Genomic DNA, 20,813 nt, shown 5'->3' on the forward strand with positions numbered 1-20,813 from the left:
AGTTCTAGGAAGGGGAAGCCAGGCAGAAACATGAGGACTTCCTGCATCAAGGCACTACAGTTTGCATATACTTAGGATGTTGGCACACAGACACTATATAGTTGGATCTTTTTAAAAAGATTTTATTTATTGATTCATGAGAGACACACAGAGAGAGGCAGAGACACAGGCAGAGGAAGAATTATACTCCCTGCGGGTACTCGATCCCAGGACCCCGGGATTATGCCCTGAGCCGAAGGTAGATGCTCAACCACTGAGCCACCCAAGTGTCCCTATATAGTTGGATCTTGTTTCTTAATTCATTCTGCCATCTCTGCCTTTTAATTTTCATTTAAAGCAATAAAAGTACTTATTTCTGCCACTTTTGCATTTGCTTCATATGTCATATTGTTTTTTCAATTCCTTCATTACTGCCTTCTTTTGTGTTCATTTGTTCTAGGGTACAATTTTTATTGTATTCTTACTTGCTTTTCTGTACACCTTTTAGTTATTTTCTTCATGGTTATCCTGAAGTTTAAAATTAGTATTTTAAAATATAACTGTCTAGTTTGAATTTACATCAGTTTAGCCTCAATAGTAGAAGAGTAGCTTCAATCCTGCTCTTCTATAGACTTGTCCCCTATATATTGTAATTGTCACAAATTACATCTTTAAACGTTGTGTGCCCATGACATGGCTTTATAAATATTATTTTATATGTTTGTCTTAAATAATATAAAAAATAAAATCAGGATTACAAATAAAAAATGTAACAACACTGGCTTTACTTATTGCTCATGTAGTTAACCTATGTTGGTGTCCTTTACTTATTCATATGACTTTGAGTTATGTCTGGTAATCCTTTCATTTAAGTCTGAACTTTTCACTTAGCATTTCTTGTAGGGCAGGTCTACAGATGACTACCTGAGCTTTTGTTTATCTAGGAAAGTACTATTTCTCCTTCTTCATTTTTGAAGGATAGTTTTGCCAGATATAGTATTCTTATTGACAGACTTTTTCTTTCAACACTTTAAATTAATTAGCCACTACCTCTAGCTCTCCACCATTTCTGGTAAGAAATTAGTGGTTAACCTGAATTGAGGACTCCATCTACACAACAGGTCACTTTTTTCTTGGTAAATTCAAGACTGTCTTGGGCTTTGATGGTTTAATGTAATGTGTCTTGGTGTGCAAATCTCTTTGAGTTTATCCTACCCAGAGTTTGCTGACCTTCTTGGATGCATACATTCATCTTTTACCAAGATGGGGAAATTTTCAACCATTATTTCTTCACATATTCTTTCTGCCCCTTTCACCTTCTCCTCTCCTCTTTGGCTTTTTATTATGTGTAGGTTGGTAAGCATAGTAAGTTTCCACAAGTCAGTCAGATTCTATCTCCTGGGTTTTTGTTTTGTTTTGTGTGTTTCTTTTTTTTTTTTCCTGCTTCTAGACGGGATGATCTCAACCGACCCATCTTCAAATTCACGGATTCTTTCTCCTTCCTGATCAAATCTATTGCTATGCCCTTCTGGAGAATTTTTTTTTAATTGTTATAATATTTAGCTCAAAAATTAGTTGATTCCTGTTTATGGTTTTTATTTCTTTGATATCCTCTACTTAGTAAGACCTTTCTCTTGGTTCCCTTTACTTTGTTGTCTGTGATTTTCTTTATCTCTTTCAGCATGTGTAAGATGATTTAAAGTCTTTGGTAAGTACAATGCCTGCTTCCCTAAGGACAATTGCTGTTAATTTTTCTTCCTAATAATGGGTGATACTTTGTTTCTTTACATGCCTCATAATTTTTCGAACATGAACATTCTGAATATTATAATGTGGTAACTGAAAATCAGATTCTTCTCCTTCCCCAGGATTTAGTGTTACTATTTTTTGGAGGGATTTTTTTGGCTTGTTTAGTGACTTCTAAAACTGATTTTGTAAAGACTATAGTCTTTGTCATTAGTCACTTTAATCTCTGTTATATAAGCTTATTGGTCACCTAGAGACTTGACAGAGATATCTATGACTTAGCCAGTAATCATCATCCTTATCTTCATCATCTCCCAATCTTTGCAGATTGACTCTGTTTGGACATTCCTTCAATTCTTAGGCAAGCTGTATACAACTCTTTGTTTCCTGCTTCTGTGAAGCCTAAAGGTCATCCAGAGATGAAGTTTCAGGATCTGTTCAGGTCTTTTTTTTTTTTTTTTTTTTTTTTTAACATTTTCAAAATTTATTTATTCATGAGAGAGAGAAAGAGAGAGAGGCAGAGACACACAGGTAGAGGGAGAAGTAGGCTCCATGCAGGCAGCCCGATGTGAGACTCAATCCCGGAACTCCAGGATCATGCCCTGGGCTGAAGGTAGGCCCTAAATCACTGAGCCACCCAGGCATCCCTCTGCTCAGGTCTTTAATGAGCAAGCTTCCAGTCCTGTGCATCTGTGTGACTTTTGTATATCTGAGAGCTTTTCATTGCTCTTACATCCCTCCATATTCCCTTTCCCAGTCTTTTCCCCCTGGAATTTTCAGTGTATCTATTGTTTACGCTGTTATCTCTTGCCCCAGGCAGTTGTAGCTAGTATATTTCCTATTAAGTGTTTTGATAAATGCTTCCAAGTCTCTGAATCTGATAAAGTTCTGAGGAAAATAAATGAAAGTCAAGCCCTTGAGATGATTCTTCAAGGAATCACTGAACAAGTCAAAACATATAACACAACTCTTTGAAAAATAGGGTCCATATTACTCCCTCTGAACCAGGAAGCTACATTAAGAGTGCAGGCTGCTGTTTTCATAGCCACTGCCAAGTAGAAAACTAAAAAATGGTAAGCAAGTAAATTAAAATGTCACAGAGCTCTTTTACTGAAATCCATTAGCTTCCTTTCTTATGCATCCTACAGTACATTGCATGAAGTTTTTGTTAGATTGCAAACTTTCAGAAAAGTTGCTTCTGAAAGTTTTCTCTAGCTTAATCACTGTTTCAGGAAAGAGATGGAGTTTTGGAGTTCCCTACTAAACCATCTTAATGATGATTGATCAGGAGTAATGTCACTCATGGACAACTGATTTTTGACAAAGGTATGAAGTCAATTTGATGGATATCTGTATACAAAACAATGAATTTCAATCCAGACTCTATACAATATATAAAAACCAAGTCAAAATGAAACATAAACTAAATTTAAAATATAAAATAACAAAACATGTAAAAGAAAACAAGTGAGAAAATCTGTTTCCTTGGATTAGGCAAAGATTACTTACCTATGACTCCAAGAATATGATCCATAAAGGAAATATTTGTAAATTGGACCTCTTCAAAATTTAAAACTTCTGCTCTTCAAAAGATACTGTTACAGAGTTTAGGGAGTTATGTTAGCAACATGATGGGGTAAGACATTCCTCCTTTTTATCACCCGTTTTAATTAAAGAACTGAACATCCTTCCATTAACAAAAGTACCTTTGTGGGGATTTTTTGACCAAGTACTTTATTCCAAGAGACTCTTTAGAAATCTCATGTCTGAGTGCAGCCCAGCCTGTAAGATATAGACAAGCCTCTGTATGGGCTACAGAACCATGGAGCCAGTCAAACTGCAAAGACCCCTCTCATTGCTGTCAGCATAAAAACTAGGTGAGTGCTGTCCTGGGCAGGCACTGATGCATAAGAGAGAATCTGCAAAATTCCAGTCTTCCCAAAGTGGGGCTCTAGGACACCACGGGGGCGGGGGGGGGGGGGGGGGGGGGGTTGGGGGAGGGGAGGAGGCTGGGGCCAGCAGGTGGGGTGGGAAGAGGGGAAGAAGACAAAGAGAAAGAAGTAGACAAAGAGGAGGAAGAAGACAAAGAAGAGGAAGGAGAGGAAGAGGAAGAAGAAGATGAAGACAAAGAAGAAAAAAGAAAAATACGAATTTGGTTGTATTTTGGTTGCAGTGGAGATAGTAAGAGAAACTTTCCCAGTGCCATCCCCTCTCTCAAAGAAACACTGACATGGACTGATTTATCAGGAAGTTATCTGTCCTACAAGGAAATAGGGAAGTGGTGAGTGACAGCTGAACTATATACCAGTTAGATGGCACTGAGCTGAAAAAAAAAAAACAAAAAAAACAAAAAAAACAAAAAAAAAAAAACAGTTCTCTCCATCAACACCCACAGTACTAAGGTGGGAGCTCTACAGTGGGGAGAGGGAGCATAATGAGAAATAGGCAGATATGAATTTCAAGTAATATTGATTGTGCTTAGCAGAAAGTCCATTCAAAAGCCTCTAGAAGTACCACACCTGGAGATCTCTTTATTTGGTCCAGGGGCACCCCATGCATGAAGTGCAAAACCCACACCTACCCTCGCTCTGGTACCTGCTCTTTGTGTATGACCAGGAGTCCACCTGGGAGAACAAGGTCCAGTACACAGGGAGCTAGTTAAGAAAACAGGCCAAGGTTGGTGGGCAAGGGGCAGACCACAAACTTGAACTATAGTGCCACCTGATGGAAAAGGAGAAAGGTTTCCAAATCCAGCTGAGTGAATTATAAGAACCAGAGCAGACACAAAAGCTTAAAAATTCATCCACAGGAAGGAACAATAAAAGTGAGTCAGATACACTTTCACAGAGACAGAGAAGAAGAAAGAAAGAAAAAAACCTCAGATAATAACAGCATAGAACATAACACTCCGTCTGCTGAAGGATAGGGGCAAAGAGTTAAAGGTGTCTGCTATTTCCAATGTAAAAGCATTAGGACATAAGCACATAAGGATAGCACATAACTACAAAGAATATGAAAATACGGCATCACAAAAAAATTATAATTCTCAAGCAAACAAATTCAATGACAAGAGATTGTGATCTGATAAATAATTCAAAATAGTTGTGATGCTCTTGAATGAAATACTTCCACTTAGATATTTGGACTTCCTTCTGTTATAAACCTTCAATTAATATCTTTCTCCTCCCGAAAAACTGTAAGTTCTGTGCCAGCAGAAGCCATGTTGCTTTTGTCATCATTATATGAACCAGCACCTACAACAACTGTGATGCATAGAAATGTAAAATTAAAAAACTGAAATTATTTTTAAATATACATATGGATATATTATTAAAATTGATTTCACTTTTTTCTCTTGTATTTTTAAGGTGGCTATTAGAAAATATTAAAGGAAGTTTGGTAGGGGGGAATGAGTGAAATAGGTGATGGGAATTAAGGAGTATGCTTGTTGTGATGAGCATTGAGTGATATATGGAAAGGTTGAATCACTATATTGTACACCTGAAACTAATATAATACTGTATGTTAACTATACTGGAATTAAGATTTAAAAAATAAAAATAAATTTAAAAAAGAAAATATTAAGTAACAATTATTTTTAAAGGTTATGAAGAAATAACAAGCTATAAGAAAACTCTAAAAAACAATTCAATGAAATCAGGAATAAAGTATATTAATAAAATGATTTATTAAAAAAAGATATTGAAATTATTGGGGAAAAACCAAATAGCAATTCTGGAACTGAAAAATTCAATGAATGAGATGATAAATCTAATACAGAGTGCCTGTAGCAAGGCAGACCAGAAGGAAGAAAGAATAAATGACTTCGAGAATAGGAATTTTGAAATAACACAAATATAATAATAATTTGGGTTCCAGAAGGAGAAGAGAGGGGAAGTGGGCAGAGAGTCTATTTAAAGAAATAACAGCTGAGGGGACTTCTGGGGATGATGGCAGAGTAGAAGGATTCTAAACTCACCCTCTCCCACAAATACAACCAGATAACACCCACATCAGTGTAAATAACCCAGAAAGCAGCCTAAAGATGGGCAGAACATATTCTCCACAGCTAAATGTAGAGAAGAGGCCACATCTTAGAGGGTAGGAAGGATGGAGATGTGGTGGGGAGCTAAAGAGGTCCATGGGACCATCTGCAGGAGGGAGGGATATTACAGGCTCAGAGACAGTAGGAGAGCAACCCCATACCAGGCACCCCAAGCACAGGCATCCCACATGGGGAAGACAAATCCCCATAACATTTGCCTTTGAAAACCACAGGAGCCTAATAATAAGTGGGGCTTAACATCTGGAACTTTAAAATCAGTGGGTTCAGCTCTGGGAGGGCTGTGAAGTCAGAGTCTCTGCCCTTGAAGAGACAGCACAAAAAACAGTCCTATGAAGATATAGTATTAGAAGCAGCAGTTTGAAAAGCACCTGAGTTATATGGGAAGGATATTTATTTACTAATCTTAGAATGTGTGCTGGAGGAGCAAGAATCTTTGGGAGACTTCTTTAAGAATGAAAGAGCTGATGGGTGTCATTTCCCTCCCCTCCCTCACTCCATCCTAGATACATGGAACACTTTCCACCTAGCTTGCCAACAGTGTAGCTCATCCCCACATGCTTCTGCAAATCTGCCCCCTCCAACCCTGGAGCTACAGGTCCACACCAATGCACCAGTGCCCACCTTGCTGGAACAGCATACCCCACCACTACATTCTCTTGCAGACTTGCCCTCTCCAATACTCCCTTAGCTAGAACCCATCCAAAGCAGTGCCACAAGCTTGGCAGTGTACAAGTAGCCTTGACAGGGGCCAGCACCACTCCAAAGTGACTTCTGCCCTGGGGAGAGTGAAAGAAAACCACATATATCAGTCCAACTTTGGTCCTAGTAGTGGACTAGGGGCAGACTATAGGACCTGCCCTCCAGTGAAAGGTTTTCAAGGGACAACACAAGGAAAATGCTTTGCAAGTCAGTGCTACTGCATCATTGGCAAGCACCTGGTTTGACCCAACTCAAGCCTAAGGTGACCCAGACAGGCCCACTAATGACATAAGGACCAAACACTGCCCATAACAGGCAAAGAGAGCCATTGGCAGGTGACTGAACTGAAGGCAATTGCAGCTCAGCCACACACTGGGCACATGCTATACACATAGGAGATACCCCTGACAGACCAAGTTCTCGTGAAGGGGACATTCCACTGTAGGGCACTACAAGAACTCTTCATAAAGCCACTACTTTCAAAAGCAGGAGATATAGCTCTCTTTCCTAGCACATAGAAACAGACACAGAGATTTAGATGGAATGAGGATACAGGAATATGTCTCAAATGAAATCACAGCAAGAAAGCAAAATGAAATGGATATAAGTAATATAACTGATAGGGAATTTAAAATAATTTACAAATGGTCATAAAGATACTGGGCTTGAGAAAAGAATGGAGACCTCAGTGAGAGCCTAAATAAAGAGGTAGAAAACATTAAAAAAAATCAAAGATGAAGAACTCAATAACTGAAATTAAAAATACACTAGATGGAATAAATAGTAGACTAAAGAAAGCAGAAGAACCATAGTGGCCTGGAGGACAGAGTAATGGAAAGCAATCAAGCTGCGCAGTGAAGAGAAAAAAATAATAATAATAAATGAAAATAGACTAAGGGAACTCAATGACACTATCAAGCATAATAACATTCATATTATTAAGGGTCCTAGAAGGAGAAGAGAGAGCAAAGGGGGCAGATAATTTATATGAAGAAATAATAACTGAAAATTTCCCTAAACTGAGGAAGGAAATAGAAATCCAGATACAGGAATCACAGAGAGCCCCCAATAAAATCCATACTAAGGCAGTCCACACCAAAAAAAAAAAAAAAAAACAAAAAAAAAACATAGTAATTAAACTGGCAAAAAGTAGTGATAAAGAGAGAATTTTAAAAGCAGCAAAAGAAAATAGTTATATACAAGGGAAACCCCGTAACGCTATCAGCTGATTTTTCAGCAGAAACTTTGCAGGCCAGAAGGGAGGGCCATAATATATTCAAAATGCTGAAAGAGAAAAACCTGAAGCGAAGAATACTCTAATCAGTAAAGCGATCATTCAGAATAGAAGGAGAGATACAGAATTTCCCAGACAAACAGAAGTTAAAGGAATTCATCACCACTAAACCAGCCTTATAAGAAATGTTGAAAGGAACTCTTTGAGTGAAAAGGAAAGACCATAGCAGGAGTAAGAAAAATAGAAATAAGAAAAGCAGTAAAAAGGAAAAAAAAGTAAGTAGATCTATAAAAATCAGTCAAGGGATTCACAAAATAAAAAGATGTAAAATATAATACTATATATCTAAAATATGGGGGGAGAGAAGTAAAGAATGGATTTGAACATAAGCAACCATCAACTTAATATAGACTGTTACATGCATAAAATGTTATATGTAAACCTAATGATAACCACAAATCAAAAACTACTAATAAATATGCAAAAACTAAAGAGAAAGGAATCCAAGTATATCAGTAAAGAAAGCCAGCAAACTGTAACAGAAGAGAGCAAGAGAATAAAGGAACAGAGAAGAAATATAAAAAGAACCAAAAAGCAAGTAAAAATGGCAAGAAGTACATACTTATCAATAATTATTTTGAATGGAAATGGACTCAATGCTCCCGTCAAAAGATATAAGGTGACTGAATGGATACAAACGCAAGATCCATATGCTGCCTACAAGAGACTCATTTCAGAAACTAAAGACACACACAGATTGAAAGTGAAGGGATAGAAAAGCACTTATCATGAAAATGGAAGCAAAAAGAAAGCCAGGTAGCAATACTTATTATCAGACAAAATAGACTTTAAACAAAAACGGTAATAAGAGACAAAGATGGACAGTATATAATCATAAAGGGAACAATCCAACAAGAAGATATAACAATTATAAATATTTATGCACCCGACATGGGAGCACCCAAATACATAAAGCAGCTAATAACAACATAAAGGAAATAATCAATAGTAATATAATAATAGTAGGGAACTATAACACCCTACTTACATCAATAGATAAATCACCCAAACAGAAAATCAACAAGGAAACAGTGGCTTTGAATAACGCATTATACCAGATGGATCTAACAGACATACTCAGAACATTCTATCCTAAAACAACAGTATACAAACTCTTTTCAAGGACACATGGAACATTCTCCAGAATGCATCACACACATATTAGGCCATAAAACAAGTCTCAACAAATTAAAAGAGATACATCTTTTCTGACTACAATTCTATGAAACTAGAAATCAACCACAAGAAGAAACCTGGAAAGAATACAAATATATGAAGGTTAAATAACATGCAGCTAAACAATTAATGGGTCTACCAAGAATCAAAGGGGAAATCTAAAAACACATGGAGAAAATGAAAAAGAAAAACAACAGTCCAAAATCTTTGGGATGCAGCAAAGGTGTTCTAAGAGGGAATTTTATAACAATACAGGCCTACCTCATGCAACAAGAAAAATTTCAAATAAACAACCTAACCTTACACATAGGGGACCTATGAAAAGAGGAACAAACAAAATCTGAAACCAGTAGAAATAAGGAAATAATAAATATTAGAGCAGAAATAAATGAAATAAGAACTAAGAAAAAAAATAGAGGAACTTAATGGAACCAGGAGCTGGTTCTTTAAAAAGATCAATAAAATTGACAAATATTTAGTCAGATTCATCAAAAAAGAGAGGGGGGGGGACTCAAATAAAATCAGAAATAAAAAGAGAAGAAATAACAAAACACAGAAGTACAAAGGATTATATAAGAGAACATTATGACAAATTATAAGGCAACAAAATGGACATACTAGTAGAAATAGATAAATTCCTAGAAACATATAGCCTCCCAAAACTGAATCAGGAAGTAGAAAATTTGAACAGATTGGTTATCAGCAATTAAATAAAATCAGTAAGGCACCTGGGTGTCTCAGTTGGTTAAGCATCTGCCTCTGGCTCAGGTCATGATCCCTGAGTGCTGGGATGGAGTCCCAGGTTGGGCTCCCTGCTCAGTGGAGAGCCTGGTTGTCCCTCTCCCCACCCCCTGCTCATGTTCTCTCTACTATCTCTCTCTTTCTCTCAAATAAATAAATAAAATCTTAAAAAAATTAAATTAGTAATCAGAAAACTCACGACAAACAAAAGTCCAGGACCAAACAGCTTCACAGGTAAATTTGACCAAACATTTAAAGAAGAGTTATTACCTAGTCTTCTCAAACTATTTGAAAAAATAGAAGAGGAAAGAAAGCTTCCAAATTCATTCTATGAGGTTGGCCAAATATCAAAACCAAATAAAGACACTATCTAAAAAAACCTTCAGGCCAATATCTGATGAACATAGATGCAAAAGTCCTTAACAAAATATTAGCAAACCAAACCTAAGAATACATTACAAAACTATTAACATGAACAAGTTGGATATTGAGATATACACAAATCTGTAGTAATCAAAACAGTATGGTACTGGCACAAAATAAACACGTATATCAGTGTAACGGAATAGAGAGCCCAGAAATAAACCCATGATTATATATATATGGTCAATTATTCTTTGATAAAGAAGGCAAGAATATAAAATGGGAGAAAGACAGTCTCTTCAACAAATAGTGTTGGAGAACTGGACAGCTACATGCAATAGAATGAAATTGGACCCTTTCTTACACTATGCACAAAAATAAACTAAAATTTTATTAAATACCTAAATGTGGGACCTGAAACCATAAAAATCCTAGAAGAGGACACAGACAGTAATTTCTCTGACACCATCTGTAACAACATTTATCTAGATATGTTTCCTGATGCAAGGGAAACAAAAGTAAAAATAAGCTATTGGGACTATATCAAAATAAAAAGCTTCTGCACAGCAAAGAAACTTATTATCAAAACTAAAAGACAACCTATTTAATGGGAGAAGATTTTTGAAAATGTCATATCCAATAAAGAGTTAGTCTCCAAAATTATAAAGAACTTATAAGGGATGCCTGGGTGACTCAGTGGTTAAGTGTCTGCCTTTGACTCAGATCGTGATCCTGGAGTCCTGGGATCGAGTCCCAAATCAGGCTCCCTGCATGGAGCCTGCTTCTCCCTCTGCCTGCATCTCTCATGAATAAATAAACTTAAAAATCTTAAAAAAAAAGAACTTATAAAACTCAATACCAAATAAAACAAATAATTGAATTTAAAACTGGGCAGAAGACACAAACAGACATTTCTCCAAAGAGAAATCCAGATGGCCAATAGATACATGAAAAGATGTTCAACATCTCTCATCCTCAGGGAAATGCCAATCAAAACTACAATGAGATATCACTTCACACCTGTCAAAATGGCTAAAATCTAAAACACGAGAAACAACAAGCACTAGAGAGGATGTGGAGAAAAAGGAACACTCGTACATTGTTGTTGGAAATGCAAACTGGTGAAGCCAGTATGTAAAACACTATGAAGGTTCCTCAAATAATTAAAAACATAAATGCCATATGGTCCAGCAATTTCACTACAGGGTATCTACCCAAAGAATATGAAAAAACTAATTCAAAAAGATACATTCACCCTTATAGTTATTGTAGCATTATTTACAATAGCCAAACTATGGAAGCAACCCAAGTATCCATCCATAGATGAATGATAAAGAAGATGTGGTATATATATAATATATATATATATATTATATATTATATATTATATATTATACATTATATATATAATATTATCTATCCATAAAAAAGAATGAAATCTTGCTATTGCAACAACAGGAAGAAAATATATGAAAGTGCACAACACACTGGTAAAGGTGAAAAATACACAGTCAGACTTAGAAAAATGTAACTGTATATTAGGATAGTGTATTAACCACTCAACTATAGTTTAAATATTAAAGGAAAATGGTAGATTAACCATAGTACTATAAATTATTAATAAAAACACAACCTAAAAAGTGGTAAATTGTGACATTATTAATACAAAAGCAAGGAGTAAAAGGCTGAAGCCTTTATAGGTGATTGAAGGTAAGTTGTTATCAGCCTAAAACGGACGGTCTTATCTATGTCTTATGTAAATTCCATAGTAATCACAAAACAAAAACTTAGAGTAGATCCACAAAAGACAAAGAAAAGGGAAATTGTCTACCACCATGGAAAACCAGTTGACAAAGGTGGGTAGAAACAGAGAAAAAGAAACAATGGAAATATAAAACACCCAGAAAGCAGTTAATAAAATGGCATTAGTAAGTGCCTATATATCTATAATTACTCTAAATGTCAGTGAACTAAATTCACTAATCAAAAGACACAAAGTGGCTGGATGTGATGTATTTAATAAAACAAGGTCCCGCTACATACCATTAGCTATGAGACCCACTTCAGAACTAAGGATGCATTTAGACTCAAAGTGAAAAAAATAGAAAAATATATTCCATGAGCAACAGAATCAAAACCATAATATACCTAGGAATAAATTTAACCAAAGAAGTCAAGTATCTGTAGAATGAAAACTGTAACACTCTACTGAAAGAAACTGAAGAAGACAAAACAAATGCAAGGACATCCTGTGTTCATGGACCGGAAAAATTAATATTGTTAAAATGTCCATGCCAGCCAGAGCTAACTATAGATTCAGTACAATCCCTATAAAAATCTCAATGGCTATTTCCACAGAAAAAAAATCCTAAAGTTCATATGGAACCACAAAAGACACCAAAGAGCAAAAACAATCATAAGAAAATAAAACACAGAAACATTACACTTCTTGATTTCAAACTGTACTACAAGCTCTAATAATTATGGTTCTGGCATAAAAACCATAGAGCAATGGAACCAAATAGAGAGTCCAGAATTAAACCCCTACATATATAGTCAACTACTATTGACAAGGGAGACAAGCATACTAATGAAGAAAGAACAGCATCTTCAACAAATGGTGCTTAGGAGACGTGGAAAGCCACTTACAGGAAAAATGAAATTAGACTCCCACCATCACCATTCATAAAAATGAACTCAAAATGAACAAAGACTTAAACATAAGACTTGAAACTAAACTCATAGAAGAAAACATGAGGAAAAGATCCTTGACACTGGTCTTGGCAGTGCTTTTTTGGATGAGAAATCAAGAACACAGGCCACATGGACAGGAAAAAAAACAAAAAACAAAAAACAAAGTAGGATTGCATCAAATTTAAAAGCTTCTGCGCTGCAAATGATACTCTGTAAAATGAAAAGGTAACCCAGAAAATGGAAGAAAATATTTGCAAACCATGTATCATATAAGGGGTTAATATCCAAAATTCATAAAGAGCTCTTATATTTCAATAACAAAATTACAAAAAATCCAATAAAAAAATGGGCAAAGGAACTAAATAGACATTTTTCCAAAGAAGACATTCAAATGGCCAACAGATACTTGAAAAATGCTCAACATCACTAATCATTAAGAAATACAAATCAAAACCACAATGAGCTCACCTCACCCCTCTAAATATGGCTATCATCAAGAATTCAAGAGATAACAAATGGTAGTAAGGATTTGGAGAAAAGAAAACCCTTGTGCACTGTTCGTAGGATTGCAAACTGATTCAACCACTATAGAGAATAGTATGGAGCGTCATCAAAAATTAAAAATAGAAATAACATATGATCCAGTAATTCCTCTACTGGGTATTTATCCAAAGAAAACAAAAAACACTAACTCAAAAAGATATATACCCCTATGCTTATTGCAGCATTACATTACTGACAGTAGCCAAAATATGGAAGCAACCCTAATGTCCATTGATAGATGAACTGATTGAAAAGATGTGGTATGTGTACACAGACACACACACACACACACACTCTCACTGGATATTACTCAGCCATAAAAAAGAATGGCATCTTGCCATTTGCAACAACATGGGTGGACCTAGAGGGTATTATACTAAGTGAATAAATGAGACAGAGAAAGACAAATACTATATGATTTCATTTATATGAAGAACCTAAAAACAAAACAAAACAGAAACAGATCCATAAATACAAAGAACAAATTGGTGGCTGCTAGGGAGGAAGGCAGTGGAGGGAGGGACAAAATTAGTGAATGGGAGTGGGTGATACAGGCTTCCAGTTACAGAGTAAATACCTCATGGAGATAAAATGTACAGCATAGGGAACATAGTAGTACTGTGAAATAGTACTGTAGGGTGGCAGGACAGACAGTAACTACATTTGTGGTGAACAGGGTGTAACATACACAGTTGTCAGATCACTATGTTGTAGACCTGAAACTAATGTAAAATAAAAACAGATACTGTTAAAATAATGCAAACATAAGGTACAGAATAGGAGAAGACAGTAGCGGCTCCCATATTTGATAAAGAACTTGTATCCTGAACGCAAATATAATACTCAATAATAAGAAAACAAAAGTTGAAGGCTGCTAAGAGTAAATCTTAAAAGTTCTCATCACAGAAAAAAAAATTGTAACTATGTTTGGTGACAGATGATCATTTTGCAAAATAAACAAATACCAGATCATTGTGTGGTACCGTTGAAACTCACATAACATTATAGGTCAATTATACCTCAATTTTTTAAAAAGTAAAGAACTCAATTTTTAAATTGCAAAATATTTGGTGAAACACTTTAATAAAGAATATATATAAAGATAAACTAAGTATATTTTATGTGGTAATAAGAATAAAGATGATGCAAATAGGATGTTGCAACATGGTTGACTAGGAGGTCTAACCCAAACTCCTCACAAAACAAGAATTTAACAACTACTCACAGATCAGGGATGTCTGGGTGGCTCAGTGGTTGAGCATCTGCCTTCGGCCCAGGGTGTGATCCTGGAGTCCCGGGATCGAGTCCCACATCGGGCTCCTTGCATGGAGCCTGCTTCTCCCTCTGCCTCTCTCTCTCTGTGTCTCTCATGAATAAATAAACAAAATATTAAAAAAAAAACTACTCGCAGATTAATGAGTATCGGGGAGGGCTTGAGAGTACAATTAAGAAGCTGCAGTGACCAAGGGAAACACGAAAACCCAAGATGGCTGCATAGTAAGATGGAGAAAGCATTGTATCTGTGCCACTTCATTCCTCAAGCCAGGATAACTTGGCACCAAGAGACTCCCTCAGCCGTGACATTCCTCCATAAGGGAAAGGAGAACAGGAGAACTGGAGCAGCTTTTGCCATTGGGGACCCTGGCAGCCCTTGCTGTGGCTATCGATGCTCTGAAATCTTCATTGTCCAGTAGTCTCTCAATCTTTTTTCTTTTTTAAGATTTTATTTATTTATTCATGAGAGACACAGAGAGAGAGGCAGAGACATAGGCAGAGGGAGAAGCAGGCTCCCTGCAGGGAGCCTGATACAGAACTCAATCCCAGGACCCCAGGATCATGACCTGAGCTGAAGGCAGACACTCTACCACTAAGCCAGACAGGTGCTCCAATCCCTTAGTTTTTATTGACGCCGACTCCAGCTGACAGATCTACCCAGAGCCACAACCACTGCTGTACTCCTGAATCCAGAGCCAGAGACACGGCTATGCTTCCCCAGGATCAGAGATATCATACCCCATTCCTCAGCTCTGGTGCTTCATTTGCACATTGTGGTCCTGGAACCACTGCACTTACTCCTGAAACAGACAGCCCTCCCCTCACCCCTGCTCTGAGAACTGGTGCCATCATGCACTCCTGGAAACAGTGTCTTCAGACCCAGTCTAGAACCAGCACTGTCATGCACACCACCTAGCCAATGCCCTCATGCTCACTTACAGGTGGTTTTTTTCCCTACCAAAGCCAATCCATAGAATCTGAAAGAGGTGACTTCCTTCAAAAGTAGAGACACCAACACAAGGCTACAGAACCATGAAAAAAAAAGAAAAGGAAGCCTGATGTAAACAAATGAACACAACAAATTTCCAGTAACTGACCCTAAAGGAATAGATTGCCTGACAAAGAATTCAAAATAACTGACAAAAAGAAGCTCAGTGAGCTACAAAGGTACATGGAAAGACAACTGAACGAAATCAGGAAAACAATACATGAAGAAAATAAGTTCAGCAAAGACAGAGAAGTCCTAAAAAAGAATCAAACAAAAATTCTAGAGATGAATGAAAACAAAAATGCAAAAGAGCTCTTCAACAGCGGAGTGAATCAAACAGAAGAGAGAATTAGTGAACTCACGTTCATAATATTTGAAATTATCCAGTCAGAGAAAAAAAATTAAAAGAAGACACCTGCTCCCCAATGTTTCTAGCAGCAATGTCCACAATAGCCAAACTGCAGAAGGAGCCTCGGTGTCCATCGAAAGATGAATGGATAAAGAAGATGTGGTTTATGTATACAATGGAATTTTACTTAGTCTTTAGAAACGACAAATACCCACCATTTGCTTCGATGTGGATGGAACTGGAGGGTATTATGCTGAGTGAAGTAAGTCAATCAGAGAATGACAAACATTATATGGTTTCACTCATATGGTGAATATAAAAAATAGTGAAAGGGGAGAAAATGAGTGGGAAATATCAGAGAGGGAGACAGAACATGAGAGACTCCTCTAACTCTGGGAAACAAACAAGGAGTGGTGGAAGGGGAGGTGGGCGGGGGGGGTGATGGGCACTGAGGGGGGCACTTGGTGGGATGAGCACTGGGTGTTACGCTATATGTTGGCAAATCGAACTCCAATAAAATATATACATATTAAAAAAAATAAAAGAAGGAAGAAAGCCCATGGGTTTTATACAAATTATAGAAGTCCCACAATAAGAAGGAAGAAAAAGGGCAACTGCTTATTATAAAAATATGCTTATTATAAAAATAATGATCCCCCCAAAAGCCCCAAATCTGGGGAAGAAAGCAGACATGCAGATTCAATAAGTTTAAAAGATGCCAAATAGGCTGAACACAAAGAGATCTGCAATAAAACATATTACAATTGTCAAAAGTCAAAAACAAAGGGAGAATGTTAAAAACAGCAGAAAAGAAATGGCTTCACATGTAAGGGACCCCCTCAGACTATCACCAGGTCCCTTAATAGAAATTTTGCAGGCCAGGAGAGGGGTGGAAGATATATTCAGAGTATTTAGCAAAGCCATCTTTTAAAAATGAAGAAGAGATCAATTTTTCCCCAAGCCAACAAAACTGAGGAACTTTGTCACCATTAGACCTTACATTAGTCTTACAAGAAATGCTTAAGGGAGGATCTTCAAATTGAAGTGAAAACACACTAAACAGCAATGCAAAAGCATATGAAATAATGGATCTCACTGGTAAGGTAATTGTATGAACAAATAAAGAATAGTGTAACTGAGTAATGATAGTATGTAAATTACTTTCAATCCAAATATAAAAGTTAAAGGGTAAAAATATATTAATAAATACACAATATAAAAAGAAGCAACCTCTGAGTAGAAGAACACAACGTGTTGGGAGGAGAGTAAAAGTGTAGAATTTTCATACAAAGCTGAAAATAGATGGTTATAATGATAATATTTTTATGCACACCTTGAGGTAACCACTAAAAAAAACCCCTATAATATATACATAAAAGATAGAGAAAAATATCAAATCAAATCACCACACACATAAAATATCATCAAACAACAAAGGAAGCTAGCATGAGAAGAGCAAAACTTCTCTAAAACAGACAGAAAACTATTAATAAAATGGCAATAGGAAATTTCTACCTAACAACAAAATAATAATAAAAATAATAAAAATAAAAGATGAATACCTACCATTTGCCTCCACGTGGATGGAATTGGAGAGTATTATCCTGAGTGAAGTTAAGTCAATCAGAGAAGGACAATCATTATACGGTTTCAATCATAGGTGGAATATAAGAAATAGTGAAAGGGATTATAAGGGAAAGGATGGGAACTGGGTGGGAAAAATTAGAGAGGGAGACAAACCATGATGTTCAAGTCAGTTTCAAAGCAGCTTGGGAGGCCCGCTCTGGTCTCCTCAGAAAGTCTTCTTATGTGATAAACCTTTGCCTACCTCCCTGGTCTGTGTGTGGCATTGTCAATCTTGAAATCCAAACCAAACTTTAGCTGGGGATCCATCGTACCAATACCAGGTAATCAAAACACCATTAAATGGCTAAAATTAGAAAACCTGACTATATTAAATGTTAGAGAGGATGAGGAGGAAGTAGAACAATTATACATAGAAGAAAGTAATGCACAACTGCTTTGGAAAATAATTTGTCAGTTTCTTAAAAAGCCAAATAGACATTGACCCTATGACCCAGCAATTCTGCTCTTAGGTATTTGCCTAGGAGGAAAGAAAGCCTATGTTCAAATAAAGACTTGTACATGGAATGTTCATAGCAGCTTTATTTATAACAGCTTCAAACTGGAAATGACCCAGATAGTTCATAAAATGGAACTGTATTCAGTAATTTTAAAAAATTAAACTGGTTATAAATGTAAAAATATGGATGAGTCTCCAAAATTTGTGCAGATTAAAAGAAGAGTACACACTGTAATTTCCCATTTATATAATTTCTACTTGCAAATATCTACAATGACAGAAAGCAGAAAACGGTTGTCTGGAGACCAGGTTAGGAATGGAACAAAGGTGTTGGTGGGGGTGGGGAGGTGGGGAGCAGGAGTTCAAGATTAAAAGGATGCAACATGGAAATTTTGGAAATGATAAATGTATCAAATGTATCCAGTATCTTGATTTTGGTGATGGGTGTATGCCTAGGTCAAAACATGAAATTTCACACTTCATGTTTTATATGGAAATTGTACTTTGAATTTTTTCTTTTAAAGATTGGATAATTTCACCTTGAATATTTGTTGACAGAAGAATAAATACTAAGGATTGTGATCCAAGACACAATGTGTCTCGGATTTCCCCCAAAGGTCATTCTGGGTATTCTCTTCAATTTTCCCATTTTCATTCCTTTTTTGAATCCTGTCTTCCTCTTTCTTGGTTTGCACCCTCATGTTATGCAAGACACCCTTCAGGGGTAGTATGAGAAAGGGCATTTCTGTAAAATTACCTGAATAGTATTTATAGGATACCTTGGCTAGGCACAGAATTTCAGGTCAGAATTTCTTTTCCATTAGAACCTGGAAGGGCTTGGCTATTGCCTTGTTTCCCTTGTTGCTGTCAAAAAGATCAAAGCTATTATTCCTGATAATATTCCTTTGTACATAGACATTGTTTTTTGTACATGATCTTTCCTTTTCTTCACTCCCTTCAATCTCTCTGGGGGTCTGTAGGATTTTCTAATTGCTGCCATCAAAGTTTATGATGATGTGCTTTAGGATGAGTTTATTTATCCATTTTGCTAGTCTCTCAGCAAACATCTTCAACCTGAAAACTCATTATCCTTTAACTTTGACAAATTTTCTCAAGGAGTTTTCCCTCTTTTTTTTTTCCTTTCTCTCAATGGTAGATCAACTCTTCAGGTTTCAGTCGGACCTACTGCTTTTGCTCCATTGATTTTCTTACCTTTTCTTTTTTTTTTTTTTTAATCTTTCTTGAGCAATTTCCTTAACTCTACCAACCCTTATATGGAGTTCTAAAATTCTATTATATTTCAATTTTTAAGATTTTGAGTGTTTATATGTATATGTACCATTCTGTTCTTTTATGGATGCATACATTCACTTGTTTCTAAAGCATGTCAGGGAAAGTTTCTATCTTTGTGGTGTCCTTCCTCCTGGATATGAGTATGTTATATAAATCACTATTTGGGTTTCTACCATGTAAGAAGCATTTCTCAGGTACCTTGTGTATTATTTTCCTATTGCTAAACAAATGACCACAAATTTACTGGCTTAAAACAGCATACGATTGTGGAGGCCAGAAGTCCTAAAACCAGGGTGTCAGCAGGGTTGCATTCCTTCAGCCTCCCCTCTAGAAGAAAATCTGTTTCCTTGTCTTTTCCAGCTTCTAGATGATACTTACACTCCTTGGCTCACAGTCCCATCCTCCATCTTCAGAGTCGGCAGTGTATCATCTTATCATCTTCAAATATCTCTGACTGCATCATCACATCTTCTTCCCTCCCTCTGGCCCTTCTAATAAGTGAGTATATTGGGTCAACCTTGTGATTATATTGGGCCCACCAAGATAATCCAGAATAATCTTCCTATCTCAAGACCTTTAATTTAACCACATCAGCAAGTCCCTTTACCATGTAAAGGAGATTAAAATGTAGACACAGTTGGCAACATTAATTGGCCTATCACATACAGTGACCTCTGTTTACTGATGAGTTCACCTATTCAATCTTCATCCTTTCACTGCTGATCCTGAATATATTTACAAAATAAGATAATCATCTTTCATGAAAAAAGAAAATTTTCCCAAATGTATTCTTTTTCTCTTACTAAGTAACAAATTACCACCTATTTAGCTGTTTAAGACAATGTATTTATTTTCTCACAGTTTCTGTGACTCTGGGGTCAGAGACTGATTTCACCCTTCTGCCCCGGGTCTGAGAAGGCTCAGTAAAATCAAGATGTTGGCCAGGATGTAATCTCACCTGAGGCTTGGGGGTCCTCTTAGTTTATTCACTTATTATCTCAGTCTCTTCTTGTTTGGACCTGAGGTCCCTGGATTTCCTGCTGGTTGCTGGCAGGGACAGCTTTCAGCTCTCAGAAGTCATTCTTAAGCCCTAGCCACGTGGCCTCCCATAACACAGCAGCTTACTTCTGCAGAGCCAGCAGGATTCACTCTCTAGGTGACTTATATGATCTTAGACATATAATCACAGGAATGCTGTAACCATTGCCTTTGGCATTTAATGCAACCCCACCACAAGAACGACTATTACATTCTATTCACAGGTCTGATCACACTCAGGACATGGGGTTATATAGGGTATATACTCCAAGGGGGTGGGAATCCAGGGAGCCACAACAGAATTCTGCCTACAACACCATGTATTAATTCTCAATCTTTCTTTTAGAAAAAGTAGTTTGAAGATTTAAATGGAAGCTGAGCTCATAAAGTTTTCTTGGTACTATTTTTATATCTTAATACACTTAAAACCATGGGCTAAGATGTGTGTGTGGTGGGGGTCGGGAGGGAGAAAGTAATTTACCGATT

General features: G+C 36.6%; 1 pseudogene; it reads right to left on the reverse strand.

Annotated features, from left to right (window-relative positions):
- The window catches only part of LOC100682866, a 29,202-nt pseudogene extending 11,396 nt beyond the window's left edge, over window positions 1-17,806 (reverse strand).
- Window positions 17,807-20,813: the final 3,007 nt, after the last annotated feature.

This window comes from Canis lupus, chromosome 2 (assembly GCF_011100685.1).
Source record: "Canis lupus familiaris isolate Mischka breed German Shepherd chromosome 2, alternate assembly UU_Cfam_GSD_1.0, whole genome shotgun sequence".
Classification (NCBI taxonomy): domain Eukaryota; kingdom Metazoa; phylum Chordata; class Mammalia; order Carnivora; family Canidae; genus Canis; species Canis lupus.